This window comes from Salvia hispanica, chromosome 2 (genome assembly GCF_029641045.1).
Source record: "Salvia hispanica isolate PSC_SH4W2 chromosome 2, Shi_PSC_v1, whole genome shotgun sequence".
In the NCBI taxonomy this organism is placed as follows: Eukaryota; Viridiplantae; Streptophyta; class Magnoliopsida; order Lamiales; family Lamiaceae; genus Salvia; species Salvia hispanica.
In genome coordinates, this window is record NC_142693.1 from 60,167,973 (window position 1) to 60,185,970 (window position 17,998).

Genomic DNA, 17,998 nt, shown 5'->3' on the forward strand with positions numbered 1-17,998 from the left:
AGCATGCCATGTGTGATCTAGGGGCGTCAATAAATGTTTTGCCTCTTTCAATTTATAAAAGGTTAACTGGGGTAAGAATGGTTGATACCAAAGTAGTAATCCAGCTAGCAGATAGAACTTGCATTTGCCCTGAAGGAGTGTTGGAAAATATTATAGTCAGGGTGCATGAGTTTCTATATCCGGCTGATTTTTACGTGATTAAGATGAATGATAATGAGTCTGCTGAGTCCAGTGGGGTACTTTTGGGGAGGCCATTTTTGCGTACGGCTAAGACCATTATCGATGTGTTTGATGGAACAATTTACTTGGACTATAATGGAGAAAAATACACCTTTAGCATAGATGAGGGGATGAAAAGACCTTTGGATGTTGAGAATATCTATGCTATTGATGTTATTAACACTTTAGTCCAAGAATATCTTGAGACAGAATTGATACAGGAACAGATTGATGATTCGGAGTTGAGCCATTCGATTGACAAAGAAGTTGTGGGATGGTGTGCAGCAGTGAACACAGAGGAATTACCAGATGAAGAGCTCATGGAGGCCATAATGGAATTCTGCAGGAACCCGGAATCAGCTAGGTCCAAGGGATCGGCTTATGTGGCCAGTTTGGAAAAATCCCCTGGGTTAGGGAAAGAGACTTCAACGGAAAATTCAGAAAAAAATCCCTTGCCCCAGGAGACAAATGGGACGAAAAAAGAGCTGAAAACACTTCCACCAGGCCTTAAGTACGCTTACTTGGAGAAGGACGAGACATTTCCAGTAATAGTCAACAGCAACTTGACCAAGGAACAGGAGAAGGAGTTGCTAGAGGTCATTAAAAGGAACAAGAAGGCAATGGGATGGACTCTCTCAGATTTGGTGGGAATAAGTCCAGATCTTTGCATGCACCACATCCGTTTGGAAGAAAGTGCAAAGGCTCATCGAGACGCACAACGGAAACTGAACCCAAACATGCGAGAGGAAGTCTTGAAGGAGGTATTGAAGTTGCTTGCTCTAGGAATCATTTATTCCATTCCTGACAGTGAGTGGGTCAGTCCTGTCCATATGGTGCCAAAGAAGTCTGGGATACAAGTCATCAAAAATGAGAAGAATGAATTGGTACCCACCAGATTAGTGACAGGGTGGAGGATGTGCATCGACTACAGGAAGTTGAATGAAGCCACAAAGAAGGATCATTTTCCTTTGCCTTTCATTGATCAGATGCTGGAAAGATTGGCAGGCAAACAGTATTTTTGTTTCCTTGACGGATACAGCGGATATTTCCAAATCTACGTTAATCCGGAGGATCAAGAGAAGACCACTTTTACGTGCCCTTTTGGTACATATGCATACCGAAGAATGCCGTTTGGATTATGTAATGCACCGGGGACTTTTCAACGATGTATGATGAGCATTTTTTCGGATCTGTTGGAAGTATGCATTGAGATATTCATGGACGATTTCACCGTCTATGGGAACTCATTTGATGCTTGTTTAGCCAGCCTAGATCTAGTGTTGCAGAGATGTCAGGAAAAGCATTTAGTGTTGAACTTCGAGAAGTGCCACTTCATGGTAACTGAAGGCATTGTCCTAGGTCACGTGGTTTCTGAGAGGGGTATCCAGGTAGACAAGGCGAAGGTGGATGTGATATCAAAATTACCATACCCTACGAATCAAAAGGAGGTGAGAGGTTTCCTAGGCCATGCAGGGTTCTATAGGAGGTTCATAAGGGATTTTGCAAAAATCGCACAACCACTCACTCGGTTGTTACAGAATGATGTTGAATTCGTCTTTGACGAAGGATGTGAGAGGGCATTCCAGCTGCTTAAGGACAGGTTAGTATCAGCACCAATAATCAGGGCACCAGACTGGAATCATCCTTTCGAGATAATGTGTGATGCGAGCGATTTCGCTGTGAGAGCTGTCTTAGGACACAAAATTGATGGAAAAAACTATGTGATCTTCTATGCTTCCAAAACACTAAATCAAGCTCAGAAGAATTATGACACCACGGAGAAAGAAATGTTAGCCATCGTGTATGCCTTTGAAAAATTCCGACCCTACATTCTTGGGTCAAGGGTTATAGTCTTCACGGATCACGCAGCAATAAAATACTTATTGGCTAAGAAGGAGTCGAAGCTAAGGTTAATCCGTTGGGTGTTACTTCTACAAGAATTCGATTGGGAAGTACGAGATAAAAGAGGAACGGAGAATAGGGTAGCAGATCATTTGAGCAGAATCTTCCAAGGAGAGACAGAAGAGGCTATACTCGATGCCTTTCCCGAGGAACATTTGTACCTTTTGGAGAAATTTCCTAGACCACCTAACTGGGAAGCAGTTTTGGCTCTGACCGGTCTAGGGGAATCAGATAAAGGGAAGTGCACGCTGAATGCAGAACCATGGTTTGCTGATCTAGCCAATTACTTGGTAACAGGAGAAATGCCGGTTTCAGAGGAAGTTTCCCGGGCCCAGAGGATGAAGATTAGAAGCGAATCCAAATTTTATTTTTGGGATGATCCTTACCTGTGGAAGATGTGCTCAGATCAAGTGATTAGGCGCTGCATTCCCGAATGGAAACAAAGGGATGTATTAAATCATTGCCACGCGTTAGCATGTGGAGGCCACTTTGGGCCAAGGAAAACAGCGAGGAAGGTTCTAGACAGCGGATTTTATTGGCCAACATTGAATAAGGATGCTTTCGAATTCTGCCAGTGTTGTGAGAGATGCCAACAGACAGGGGGAATTTCAAGGAGAGATGAGATGCCTCTGAGCCTAGTGATCGTGTGCGAAATTTTTGATGTATGGGGAATGGACTTTATGGGACTGTTTCCGTCATCGTGTGAGAATACCTACATATTGGTTGCAGTGGATTATGTATCTAAGTGGATAGAAGCCAAGGCCACCACAACTTGCGAATCAAAGGAGGTGGCGAAATTTCTCAAGGATAACATTTTCAACAGATACGGGGTTCCTAGAGCAATCATCTCAGACCAAGGAACACATTTCTGTAATCGCACAATCGAGGCTTTGATGAAGAAATATGATGTACACCATCGAGTGTCAACTCCTTACCATCCTCAGTCTAATGGCCAGGCAGAGATTTCTAATCGCGAGATCAAGGCGATATTGGAGAAAACAGTTAATCCGTCAAGGAAAGACTGGAGCAAAAGACTCGGGGACGCATTGTGGGCCTACAGAACTGCTTTTAAAACACCTATTGGGATGTCACTCTACAGGCTTGTGTTTGGCAAAATGTGTCACTTGCCTGTAGGAATTGAACACAGAGCATACTGGGCAGTGAAGGAAATGAACATGAAGCCGATAGCATGCGAAGAAGAGAGGAAGTTGCAATTGCAAGAGTTGAAAGAACGAAATTATGGCACGATAAAAACCTTCGGGTCAAGGAACTTCATGTGGGACAGAAAGTGCTCCTTGAGGGAGCCAGCCACAGAAGTGAAACACCATCCCTTGACCAAGTAACTTTTATTTTTCATTCTTTTAGTTTTTTTTTTTTTTATTTTTCTGTTACCTATGTGTGTTTTTTAATTGTTTGTGTCTTCTCCCACTTAGCCCACTGCGTGGTCTAAGTGTGAGAAGTTTGTGTTTTCTGTTTTATTGTGTTTTTCTCCCACTTAGCCCAATGCTTGGTCTAAGTGTGAGAAGTTTCTGTTTTTTTTATATAACCTGTTTTGTTGTTTTGCATTGATCTCTCTGTTTCCCCCCTTCACAACGATGGCTTGGGGACAAGGTTGAGTGCAGTGGGAGGGGGAGAGGAGTCAATGCATTACTTTGTCTGCATGTTAAGAGTCTGTAAGTCTAAGTTTCGTCGCATGAGCCAGTGAATATAATACGGCATGATTCCCTTAGTGAAAGTAATTGAAGATAGGAGGCTTTCCAACTTAGAAGCTTTTTCCTGTAATAAGCCTAGTTAATCTGAGTGAAGCGAGAACGATGGAGGATGCCTCTACTTACTTAGTTGTGAAGCCCTACTATAATAGTGAGTTATAAGCCTTAAATAACTTCGAGCTAACACATGCTTAGGGGCCGCCACTGAATGTTTAGGGAGAAGAGTTGTGAAGGAGAAAAAAATGGAAATTGGGTTATGAAGGTATAAGCTGGACGAAGTCCAGGGCAAGGCGTTTTAAGCTGGACGAAGTCCAGAAGAGAGGAGAAATGGAGGAATAAGCTGGACGAAGTCCAGAAAAAAATATATATATATACATATATATATATATATATATATATATATATATATATATAGGTTTGTGTTAAAATGACAACACCTCTTAAGGTAACACCATACCACCAATCCTAGCCAATCATTTGTACACATGGACGAATAATCAGCTGCCATGTGGCAATCATAAAAATTGCTCAAGGGTAAATTTTCGCGGACTGCAATATCCAAGGACGAGGGTAAATTCCGATGATATTCCTGGGTCAAGGGGTAAGTTAATAATTTTGGAAATTCACAACTGACCCAGGGAATCTCGGAAATACAACATGTAAATAGTTTAAACATTATCTAAAAAAAAAAAAAATGTGTGTATTTATGTGTATGTAATTTCGAAGCACCAGACTCCTAGGGGAACTCGTATTGTATGTCCTAACCTAAGACCCAGGGGTCTGGAATCTTCAAATTTTATTTTTGTAGGGCATGGTCGAGGGGATTCGCCAGGAGAGACCCTGAAGGAAGGAGTCAAGGAGGGAAAGGATATTTTGAATTTCAAATTCTGGCCGATAATTATGGGAGATGTACGGTTGCTTACATCACGCCTACAACCACACCATCTTTTCACCAGAAAAGGCAACCGTCGTCCTTCTCTCTCCAACATTCCTCACTAGAAACAATTTTAGTTTGCTCTTCCTTCTCTCTTCATTCACTTCTCTCTCTAACAGACAGACGAAACCCTAACAACAAATTGCCCAGTTCTTTTCGTTTTCTTTTTCGTTTTCTTTTTCAGATCTAAACCGATGGATTCTACCAAGGGAACTGAGTATGACCCCACTTTGTTGGCCGAATTGACATAGAAGGTGGGAAGCGTAGAGAAAGCGAAGGAGGTGTACGCCCTATTCGCCGCCAGTCTGATGTCGTCTGCGCCGACTGTACCGCCATTGCCAATTCTGGCGGATTCGGCCGCGACACCGGCAAGTCTCTCTGAAACAAAATCGCAAGTCGCAGAACCGCCGCATGCAAAGGCCGTTTCGCAAGTAGCGGAGAGGGAGGAGGCTTTACACCGGCAATCGGAGGACGGTGAACAGACGCTTGCCGAGACCTTGGAGGAGACAAAAGGTAAAGTACCGGAGAACCCTAATTTTGAGGGTAGGGAAATATTTGAGGGGGAAACCCCTATTGCTGATGAAATTCTTGAGGGGGAAACCCCTATTGCTGTGGAAATATATGAGGGGGAAGCCCCTATTGCGTCTGAAGTTCGTGAGGGGGAAACCCCGGTTTCTGTTAATATTGCTGAGGGGGAGACCCCTGTGTTTGAGAAGGCTGCTGAGGGGGAGACCCCTATGTTTGAAACAATTACTGAGGGGGAAACCCCTACTTTGGAGAGAATTGCTGAGGGGGAAACCCCTATTCCAAGAGATGTCAGGGGGGAGAACCCCATCTATATCGAGGGGGCAACCCCGATGTTGATTGGAGAAGGGGAAACCCCAGAAAACCTGTTGGCGGAGTCGGATCTACATTTGACGGAGGTACCGGAGCCCGAGGAAGGGCTGAATTTGATCGTAGACCTGGTTGATGAACAGGAAACAAGTGAGCCCAAGATTGATGAAAGGGCCGAAAGGAGGCGCACCAGGAGAAGCCTCCTTGACGAAGTTGATGACTTCATACCTGAGGTGACAGAAACAGAGTCGCGCTTGGCCAAGGAAAGAGCAAGAAAAGGAAAGGTGCCGGCGACTGCATCTACCCGGTCAAGGAAAGCTCCCTCCATCCAGGAGGTCGAGGAGACCCTTTCCCCTGAGACCGAGGAAACCCTTGTCGATGAGCACGAGGAGCCCATCCCTGAGCCAAGCTATAACTCTGAGGAGGTTGAGGAGGAGCCAATTCCCGGACGCCCCGTGATTTGGCTGACCAAGAGCTTGCTGGAGGAAATGACGCAGTTTGACGACCAGAAAAGAATCGCAGTGTACAAGGAACGATGCAGCGCAGGGAAATTGGCCAAGTCAGGAAAACAGTATAGCAAAAGGGAGCTCAAGATGATTGCTTGTGACAAGGAATTTCGCGCCTATATCCAGGCAATAGGGTTTGAGTGGCTGTTGCAGCACAGCCAAGAGAGGGTACCACTGGATCTGGTAAGGGAGTTTTTCTCCACTTTTCGTTTGAAGAATACCTCAGACCTGGATGCGGATTCCATCACATTCAGACTCTTCAATCAGGAACATGAGTTGAGCATTAGGGAGTGGTCCCTACGGATGGGGTTATTCACTAAGGAAGAAGATGAAGAAGGGGCTTGGAACGACAGGATGGTGGGGATGCCAAAGAACACACCCGGGTTCAAAGTCCAGACAGCATGGGAACTGGTCACGCACTCTAAATCAGGGGCGTTCAAATCCAGCTACTCCAAGGCCTCCCACATCGAAGATCTGATCCTCCGTTTTGCTCAAACATTTATCAGTTACAATTTGATGGGCAGTGCGAATTCAGCCCTCACTACTACCGATCTCTACTTCACTTGGTGCATGGCAGAGGGTGTTAAGGTGCACCTCGGATATTGGATGGCTCAGGCGTGCCATCAGATGACAAGCAACCCAGGACGTCATATGTACACCTGCCACCTCATCGGCGCTTACCTCCAGAGGAATATAGAGATGAGAATTGCCAAGGCTGCTCCACTTGTAGTCATGTGCGACCCCCCATAGGTGTCCAGTGTTGATTATTTCTTCAACAAGGGGTTGCTGCAGACTCAAGGCACCAAAACTCTCATCTATTCTTTAGGAGACAAGGTGAAGGCGGAGCCGGAGGAAGCAGAAGAGGCCATACCAAGTGAAGAGATCGAGGAGCTGCGGAAGGAAGTCCAGGACATGAAAAAGGAGATGCAGATAATGCGGAAGGATATGATGAAGGAACTCGGTGGGATAAGGAACGAATTGATGGGGAATCGGGAAGCAGTGCAGACCCTGAGGGGCAATATTGCTGATTTGGCAGTAAAATGTGCCAAACAGAATGATAGGATGACGGAAGCGGTGGAGCTTTCAATGAAAATTTTGAAGTGGATGCAGCAGACGCTCCCCTTGACCTAGTTGAGGACAACTCCTGGGTCCAGCAGTGAAGTCAGGCAGACCACCCATAGCAGTCCCTCCATCAAGCGACCACAACAGTCGCTTCAGATGATCTCCCCGACCATTACCGTGCAAGTTCCAGCCCCACCAAAATCAAAATTGATCGTGAGGAAGTCAATACCGGAAATCCCAGAACAGAAGGAAGAAGAGCTGGAGCAGCCAGCTAGGAAGAAGGTGAAAGTGACCCGCCCCGGAGTCCCACCCCAGTCTGGCTCCCGAGGGAGCCAGCCCCAGAAATGATCGAACATCTTTTGACCAAGTAACTTTTATTTTTTTTCGTTCTTTTCGTTCTTTTTTATTTTATTATCCACCTGTTATATATGTGTTTAACATTTATTATATCTTCTCCCACTTAGCCCACTGCGTGGTCTAAGTGTGAGAAGTTCGTGTTTTCTGTTGTTTTATTTGTTTTTTTTTATGTTTTTCTGTGTCTTTCTCCCACTTAGCCCATTGCTTGGTCTAAGTGTGAGAAGTTTTATGATTTTACGTTTTGCATTGATCTCTCTTTTCCCCCCTTCACGACGATGGCTTAGGGACAAGCTTGAGTGAAGTGGGAGGGGGAGATGAGTCAATGCATTACCCGTTTACATGTTAAGAGTTGTTAGTTTTAAGTTTTGTCACATGAGCCAGTGGATTTAATATGGCATGATTCCCTTAGTGAAAGTAATTGAAGATAGGAGGCATTTCAACTTAGAAGCTTTTTCCTTAAATGAGCCTAGTTAATTTGAATGAAGCAAGAATGACGGAGAATGCCTCTACTTACTTAGTTGTGAAGCCCTACTATATAGTGAGTTATAAACCTTAGATAACTTTGAGCTAACAAATGTTTAAGGGCCACCACTGAATGCTTAGGGAAGAAGAGCTATGAAGGAGAAAAAAAAAAAAAAAAAAAAAAAGAGAGAGATGGGGAATTGGGTTATGAAGGCATAAGCTGGACGAAGTCCAGGGTAAGGCGGTATAAGCTGGACGAAGTCCAGGAGGAAAAATGGAGGAACAAGCTGGACAAAGTCCAGATAAAAAAAGAGAAAGAAGAAAATAAAAGAAAAAAAAGGAGGAGGAATAAGCTGGACGAAGTCCAGAGGGGGGAATGGTCTAAAACAGGAATAATGATAGCCTGCACCAGAAAGGAGACAACTCTCATAACCCAACGCTTCAGTGGTGTAACATTAACTTAAGGGAGAATCGATCCTAACATCCCTGGTGAGGAATGAGTGATCGAGTGAACCTAACAATTGGGTAAGTAGAGAGCTATCTTGACAAACTGACAGATTGACTAGGCAAAGGATGGGAAAGGGCCTATTTGGAGGAGTGCAAACTATTGTAATGACCTTAATCTTGTGGGGACAGATGCCTAAAATTGAAACTAGCTCATGTATATATGTGTTTTGCGTGTTTATGTGATTTTCTTATATTTCTTAGTTTTTTTTCTTGAGTCTAGGTCTAGGAGTCGGTCAAGAGATAACCTCGCTTGAAATTTGCCTTATTCTTTTTCTTTTCTTGTCTTTATACTTGAGGACAAGTATGGTTTAAGTGTGAGCAGTTTGATAAGGCTAATTTCATGCATCGGTAATGTGCAAAAAAATGTTATAAATTGCTGGGTCTAACACGTTTCCTAAGCCAGGTGTGTGAAGAAAATCGCTAGATCAAGGAAGCAAGGAAGGAGATGATCTAGCGAAAGAAAAGGACGAAATGAGCAGGATTTACAAGGAAAATTGGCGTGACGGGGGAGTCTACAGCTGAGGGAAACAAAGTCATTATCAATACCTCGCTGGACCCACTAAAGCGCCTATAAATAGAGAGGAGCATGCAGCGTAAAGGAGATAGTTTTTCACTCTTCTTAGCTCATACATTTTACACACACTTGGGAAACATTCTGGGGGATAATCGTAATAGGGGGGCACTTTCTAGAGATCTCGAGTTTGGTAACACCGTCCCAGTGAGGGCGAAGATACATTTGTTTTAATTTCAGCTGTTTTTGCTAGTTTTCACCGTCGAACTTCACTTTTGGGAGTCGACTTTGATGTTGATTATGTTTAACTGTTTATCGCTCATGGATCTGAGTTTAACTTTTAATTTCAAGTTACTTTTGCTTAGATCTCTCTACTGTTAGCGTAATTCTTAAATTGCTATGTCGATCTCTGTTTATTTCGTTATTGAGGTGTTTGATGTGGAATTGGGTGACAGATCTGTGGTTGATTGAGTGTTCGGAGCTTAAATTTGTAAATCTGACGTGATGGAGAATTTCTTCTATTTGGAGTCCGTGTCGGACGCTTGGATCCGGAGTGGATTTAGCGTCTAAAGTTGGTTTTGGCGTGTGAAAGAACAGTAGTGGATAGACTTGTTTATTTCCTTTGTTTTCTATTTCCCTTCGTCTAGGTATGCAGATCTGTAAGTTCTTCGTGATTTATGCATAGATTTGATTCCAAGTTAGTAGCTCTATTTTTTATTTGCTCATGTGTTTTTCTCAAGAAGTTTTATGCGAATTTGGTTGTAGAAGACGATGTCACTGTCAGTTAGTACTAGAGTTAGTTATTCTGCCACTTTCCAGTCGTACTCTGCTTTTTCCCAGAGGTGGTCCCATCGTAGAATTATTTCCAAGGTCTAGCTGTTAGGTTAAGTTTCTTTCTAATATTCCCAAGTCAAGTTAATTTTAATTTTTCCTCAACCCAAGAAAATGCGTGGCAGCAGCCAACACCAAAAATACTCCCAAATCCTTGATTACGAATCTTACGCATCCTTCTCTGTGGGATCGATCCCTAGTTCCCTATACTAGGTTTAGTAAAGTGGTTGAGGGTTTTTGAAGCGGGGAAGTACTTGTGTGTCCAACGACCGGGATTCCACGCAACCTGCGAGTTCCTAGACCAAGTGATCTAGTGGACTTGCTGGATCTGGGGAACCTGCCTTATTTGAACATCGCAACACTGCACACACACCACACTTGTACTATCTCAACCAAGAAACTAGGGTAGCTTCAGGGTCCTTGGCAACGCCGTCACGAAATCCATGGCGATGTGCTCCCATTTCCACTCGGGTATCTCTAGCGGTTGTAACCTCCTGTACGGTCGTTGGTGTAAGGCTTTCACCTGTTGGCAGGCTAAACAGCGCTCCACAAATGCTGCGACATCCCTCTTCATGCCGTTCCACCAAAAGGACTTCTTCAGGTCCTGGTACATCTTTGTGCTCCCGTGGTGAGCAGTGTATGGGGTTTCGTGAGCTTCACTCATGATCTCGTTCTTGAGTCCTTTGTCGTTCGGCACGCACAATCTCCCTTCAAAGGTGAGAGCGTTGTCGGAAGCTTCGCTAAAACTTCCGGATTCTCCGGTCCTTACTACGACTCGAATCTCCTCCAACTTCGCATCCATCCGTTGTGCTGCAACGATCCTCGTCCTTAGATTAGGCTTTACTACAAAAGCGGCGATTCGACTCTTTACGGTTTCGGGTGCTCTTACTACTTCTATTCGCAACTTACTCAACTCCCATACCAAACTTTCCTCTTCTGTCAGAAAGGTAGCGAGTTGCGAATGGTCTCTACGGCTCAAGGCATCTGCCACTACATTTGCCTTGCCAGGGTGGTAGTTGATGCCACAATCGTAGTCCTTCACCAGCTCGAGCCACCTTCGTTGTCGCATGTTCAGGTCCTTCTGCTCGAAAAAGTACTTCAAACTCTTATGATCCGTAAAGATTTCGCACTTAACTCCGTAGAGATTATGCCTCCAAATCTTTAGGGCATGTACTACCGCTGCTAACTCTAAATCGTGGGTGGGGTAGTTCAACTCGTGGGGTTTCAGTTGTCGTGACGCGTAGGCGATCACCTTGTTGTTCTGCATCAACACGCATCCTAATCCGACCTTCGAAGCGTCGGTGTAGACTACGTAGTTTACTCCAAGCTCTGGCACAGCTAACACTGGTGCGGTGGTCAATTTCTCCTTCAAGAGTTGAAAGCTCGGTTCACACTCCGGCGTCCAGTTCACCTTGATCCCTTTCTTGAGCTGCTGGGTCATCGGTCTCGCTATCTTGGAGAACCCTTCTATGAACCTTTGGTAGTATCCTGCCAAGCCCAGGAAACTCCGAATTTCGTTAGGTGTTGATGGCGACTTCCATTGTTGTACCGCTTCAACCTTGGCGGGGTCCACTCGGATTCCTTCTGCCGACACAATGTTTCCTAGAAAGTTCACTTCCTTCAGCCAGAATTCACACTTGCTGAATTTGGTGTACAACTTCTCGGTCCTCAACGTCTCCAACGCGATTTGTAGATGCTCTGCGTGCTCCTTCCCGTCCTTTGAGTAGACTAGAATGTCATCTATGAACACTAGGACGAACTTATCCAAGTATGGGTGAAATACCCAGTTCATCAAGTCCATAAATACCGCTGGGGCATTCGTTAAACTGAACGGCATCACGACGAACTCATAGTGACCATATCTGGTTCGGAATGCGGTCTTAGAAAACACGCCGGCTCCTCGGAGTTGATCGAACAAGTCGTCTATCCTTAGTAGGGGGTACTTGTTTTTGAGGGTCAATTTGTTCAACTCTCTATAGTCGATACACATTCTCATTGACCCGTCTTTCTTCTTGACGAAGAGCACCGGTGCGCCCCATGGCGAAACACTAGGCCTAACGAAACCTAAATCCATGAGCTCTTGCAATTGTATCTTGAGTTCTTCCAATTCCTTATGCGCCATTCGGTACGGTGCCTTGGATATAGGTGCGGCTCCAGGTTCAGGGTCGATCGTAAATTCTAACTGCCTATCCGGCGGCGGTCCAGGTAGCACCTCGGGAAAAACGTCTGGAAAATCTCGTACGACAGCGACGTCTTCGAGCCTCCTTTCCTCCTTCTCTTCTTCGTGGAAATAGACAAGATAGGCAGGGCGTCCTTTCTTCATCATCGCGGTGGCTTGTAACGCGGAGATTATGGCGGTTCGCCGGTTCATCGAGATTCTGTGGTGCACGATGGGTTTCATACCCGTAGCTTGTAGGGTTATCTGCCTCTCCTTACAGCGAGTCGTCGCAAAGTTCGCGGTTAACCAGTCCATTGCTAAGGTTACGTCGATATCTCCCATCGCCATAACTCGCAGATCGTGAGCAACTAACTTAAGTTCTCCTAGTACAATTTCTACGTTCGAGCAAGTTCGAGAAATTTCTATTATCTATGTACATAACACGACATTCAATTTCTTAGCAGCTCGTTATAAGCAGTTCGTAAATGCGAAATATTTCTCGTCTTGTTCTATTGGTCATGTCTACACCTCTTGTTGGAGTATCATTTCAACGCGTGTCTGTCTGTAAAACTTATTTCCCACATGTATCTTAAAAGATTTAAGCTTTCGCCTTCCCTTGCCGTGTCGCATCAAGAACTCAGAATATGTATTAAGAACTCAAAATTTAATCAAACAGTCTTAACTTGGATATGGACCGATTTCAATTCGAAGAAGCACCACAAAATGTCTTTCATCGGAAAGGCTCCAAACTTAATCAAGGAAACAAGAATAACATTTCTAGCTCGACACTTTCAAATCTCATCATTGACAATTGGTTTGAAACTAAGCAAGGATTAAGTTCCATTGAACTTAACTCGTCCATTCTGAGAATTAAATGGTTTAGAGGTATCGAGTAAAACCCATAGAGCTTGAGAATTTACTTCTGACGAGAGCTCGAAAGAACATAAGGTAGGTCATGAAAACAGGATGAAACTGCAATAAATCTCAAATTCCACAGTAGACTGCCTGATCAAAATTTGCAAAAATTCCGCACAGCAATGAATGATATCGTTCAAACATGTCAAGGACTAAAACAATCAGTCGTGGCAGAGTTTAGAAACATAGGCAAATGTCATGAAGTAGCACTAATAATGGTTCAACGGGTTTGTTGAGGGCAACTCAAAGTGATTGGAACTTTTCAGAAAATTAACACGATCAAACCCGTTAACGAAGAAGAGAACATCATAGCCTTAACTTGGTATTGCAGAAAGAAAAATCACTGAGCTAAAAAGAATTTCACTTCTGCAAGAAAGAACTAGAGAAATGAAGAGATGAACGAAAATTCCAAAAAGAATATTCCATCTTTTGAAGAAAACAGGTCTGGAGATGTGATCATACTGAAGGTCATGATTGCAAACAACTTTAGGAATGAAGTTCAATGACAGAACTCATAAAATCAAATATCGTTCTTATGAATGACGAATCAAAGAATACTACTCAAGCAAGAGGTCCAAAGTTACAAGGGCAAACAGAAATTTCAAGCCAAGTGAGTCATGACTCGATATTGGAAAAGAAATAAGGGGTATTACTTGCAAATTGCGAGTCCAACAAGGTCATAGATAAACAAGGGCTCACTGTTGATCGAGAGGTTCCGAAAAAAAAAAATAGGATCCAAGTAAGTACTGTTGACTAAAAGAATTGTTCATTCTAGCTACGAAGGTCGCACTTCCTCGCACATTTTTCCGAGCCTGAACATGGCAACGTCATTCTATGAAACCGTGGATTCCAAGTTGAGATTCATCGTATCGTCGAAATTGATAACTATTTTTGATGATCGCTTTTCCAAAGTCTTCTTCTTGCCATGTCACATAGTCATTTTCGATTGCCATCATACACGTGGTCTTAAGGTATCATACACGTCGTCGTACTTGTGTCGCGTCGCCACTTTGGCATGGTATGCAAGACTGCATAGTTTTATTAGGTCTTAGGTATGATCTCACCATTGTAAGGATACACCAAAGTTCAAAATTTATTTTCGTTGTTCTATCACTCAGGAAAGTGATATTGCAGTTGTCAACTTACAACTAAGTTCTAGCACGTTCTTTCTGACCTACTTCTTAGGCACACTATAGTTTCAAGCATAGCTTGAAGTCTCATACTAGTCATTCCGCGTTTCTACTGTTGATATAAGCGCTGTGATCGTATAGCTAAGTCATGCTGGGTAACAAGAAGTCCAGGTCTAAGCATCGCAAACATTGCAACATAATCTCACGTAATCACATTCGCATTTCACAATTTTCACAAGTTCTCATACCACATTCAACGGATCACCATTTGGGAAGCATCGCTTCACATTCACAATATTTCCAACACTTATGGCATGCTTTCTATTTTCACGAAATAACATTTCCCACCGAAATTTTCAAGAGCAATATATTTCAATCATAAGTCATAGCAATATTTTGTACCTCTTTCTTCGCGGTTGAACGGGACGAGTTGCGGTGTTGAGCCTTCCATATTTAGTACGTTAGAAAGTCGTTACAAGGATAACTTAAATTTTGAAAAGACTCTTGCGTCCAGAGCGAAAAGAACCTGGCTCTGATACCAACTGTAACAGCCCGCCTTTCTAGGGTACAATAAATGCGGCGACTGCTACCAAAACGGACTTGAAAGAATTTAACATAGGCTAGGGTTTCATTTAAAGAGTTTTGAACAAAGTATTTAAAGGAACTATCAGAGCAACAAGTCAACGGTTTAACCTAGAAGCTTTAATAAGTAAAAGAAAGGTACAATAAATTACGACCAAAAATCTCTAGAGTTTTTAACATAATTTCCAAGAAAGCCACAAGAAGTCTAAAGCTTCCAAACCGAAGGGAATAAGTGCAAAGTATCCAAAACAATACTAAAGTGTATCAAAAATTCAGCGGAAACGACCAAGAGAAACTGAAGCCATGTATGAGGACACGACTACACTCGAAGTTCAAAACATCCGTCTTAATTAATTAATATGCTCAACACCCGCCACCGCTCGTCACCATTCAACCTGCACATAAGGAAAACACATGCAGGGCTGAGTATTTTGAAATACTCAGTGAGCTTGTTGCCAAAACATTTTATAAGTTATGCCACCCTTACCATGGTGAACTCGAGTTTTAAGCAGTTAAGAAAATATCACGAGTATCACAAAATCAATATTTCCATAGACTGGCCAGTCAAACAACTCCCCACTTTTCTCATCAAATTCCACAATCACAATCGCAATCTTTCCATGGTGCGACGAAAGTGTGGCCACACTTTTCGCCCACGAGACCGGCCGACTAGCAAGGACGGCTCCCGATCCCATCGTGTACACAGCATGGTAGGGTTTGCGGCCCGTACCAGACCCGAATTCGTTTATACATATCCATAGCCTTATAGCCCAATGGAGCGAACTCTCAAACTGGGCATCAGGCGCACAATATCACAACAAAACAGACATAGGGATGACATAACAGTTAAACCACCCTTATTTCTCCACATTCATAAATTTGCAACATAAGAGAGAGTTTAAGAATAAAGCCCACCTCGACTGCTTAGATTTCAAGTATGTTCTTTCCTTTGTTAACTCACTTCGCAACCGAGGTTTCACCTTTTAAGCACATAGGCGTATATCACAAATCAGATTCAACACAAACTCCTAACTCATGCATGTCTCAACGCTTTCCCTTTTCCCATCGATTTATCTTAACATCAGGAATCAAGGCCATGTTCATCACATAAGTTCCATTCGCATCTCAACTCTAGATCTAACATCAATATATGTCACACAAGGGTATTTTGCCAACATACACACAACACGCACACACACACGCCATACACACACACACGCCACACACATGCATACATATTTCCATATCCCCTTTATCCCACTTTTACTCAAACAAGATGCATGAGGGTTCAAGAATACCGATTAATTGGTTAGAAAGAAGAGGAATCGAGTAGAAAGAAGAAGATTAATATGAGAATACCTTCTTGAGAAAAACGAACTGCATGAGGGTTCAAGAATACCGATGAATTGGTTAGAAAGAAGAGGAATCAAGTAGAAAGAAGAAGATTAATATGAGAATACCTTTTTGAGAAAAACGAACGGTAGAAACGAAGTAAAGACTTGGTTCTTCAAAAATCTTGAGGCTCAAACTCTATTTCTTCTCAAATGATGGAGGATTATTGGAGAAAAGTAGAAGAAAATTGAGAGAGTGAGAAGTGAGGGAGAGGCGTGTGATATGGAGTGGGGGGGGGGGGGCGATTTCTTTGGGGCTAGGGTTTAGGGGTTTCTCTTATTTATAGCGCTCAATAAGATCTTTAGGTAAATAATATAGAATATTTGGTAAGATTTGATTCTACACAATTAAATAAAATCTTGTGGAGTAGGGAAGAAGAAATAAAAAGATCTAGGGTTTCAAGCATGTAGGTTTTGAAAATTGTAGCTTTTAATTAGCCAAGATTTCGTTTGGTATCTTTTACGGAGTAGAATAAAATATCACGGAGCAAAATAAAAATAAGAATTCTCCCAACTAGGGATTGGAAATAGGCGTGTTCTATGCCTTTTAAATAAGGCATGGATTTTTAGTATTAACTAAAATAAGATATGGCAAGATCTCTTGAGGAATGGAAAGATTTGGTAGAATATTTAAATTCTAGGTATGGAAGGAAACCAACCAAGGGATCAATTAAAATAAAATAAATTCTTCCTTCCCAAGAATAGGTGGTTTTAGAAAATCACCAAGAATAAAGGGGGTGTCGATTTTTCTCATTGAGGAATAAGGAATAATTGGGTTTTGGATTTAATTTGGATAAATACCCCAAGAATTAAATTAAATCCGGAAAAATAGAATTTCTTCTCCAAAAGTGAAGGGGTTCGACAATCTCAAGAATTAGGTGGCTAGTATTTATGGAAAATTTCCCTAATATTCTCACTCACCCTTAAACAAATAATTTACCTCATAATTTATTTAATCACATGCCACATCATATAATCAACAAGTTTGACTTTTCAAACTTCCAACGCAAACCCTAGACTCGACTCGGTCAAAGAAACTCATGCAATAAATTCATCCATCAATTAATTCTCGTCTCCCACGTTATGAATAAAATTCTAGGGCTCAAAAATTAGGGTTCGAAAATCCGGGATGTTACAACTCAGCCCTGCATGTGTTTTCCCTATGTTCAGGTTGATCGGCGACGAGCGGTTGGCGGTGTTGAGCAAATTAATTGAATAATGTGGTCATTTGAAATCCCGAGTGCAGTTGTGTCTTCTTACATAGCTTCACTCTTCTCTTGGATGCTTTCGCTGAAATATGAACCTTTCTTCATTTGATTGGGTTTGAAACTATTTGACCTTTGTTTAGAACTTTGAGACATGTTACGGTTTGGATTATCTTAAAACCTTGTCGTTTTGAATATTAATTGTGATAGTGCTTTTATCGTTGAATTTCATTGCTAAGGCATTATTCTTCTCTTACTTAATTGTTCATTAAATACTTTGGTCAAACCCTCTTTTTATGAAACCCTAGCCTATGTTATTTGTTGCATTTAAGCCCTTTTAGATCGCGATCGCCGCATTTATGATACCCTTGAAGGGCGGTCGTTACACGCTAAATCCAAACAACTTCAAAGAGAAGATGTGTTTGGACTAGCTCTAGAAAAGAAAATCCCCCTAAGAGCTATTCCTATCAAATTTGAATGATGATTGTGTCATATTTGACTTGTTTAAATTGTGTTAAATAAAGTGATTTTATTTCTCACTTCTTCCTGTCATTTTGATACTATTTGTCTGTTATTCCACTTATGCCTAAGAAAATCACCACACACTGCAATACCATTAGTGTCACATAGGTCCCTCTGTAATTGACCCGAAGAGGGTATTGGACTCATAAGTCTCTCTATATTTTCAAATTCAAAACAAGATCGTCACAGATCCATTTTAATCAGATCCACTTTAATCACATGATTCATGTACTTTCAATAACATATACAAAACATATCAAT

At 42.5% G+C, this 17,998-nt stretch overlaps 1 pseudogene; it reads left to right on the plus strand.

Moving 5' to 3' along the window:
- LOC148932819 (carnosic acid synthase-like) overlaps window positions 1-17,696 on the plus strand; it is a 74,154-nt pseudogene extending 56,458 nt beyond the window's left edge.
- The last annotated feature ends 302 nt before the right edge of the window (window positions 17,697-17,998 follow it).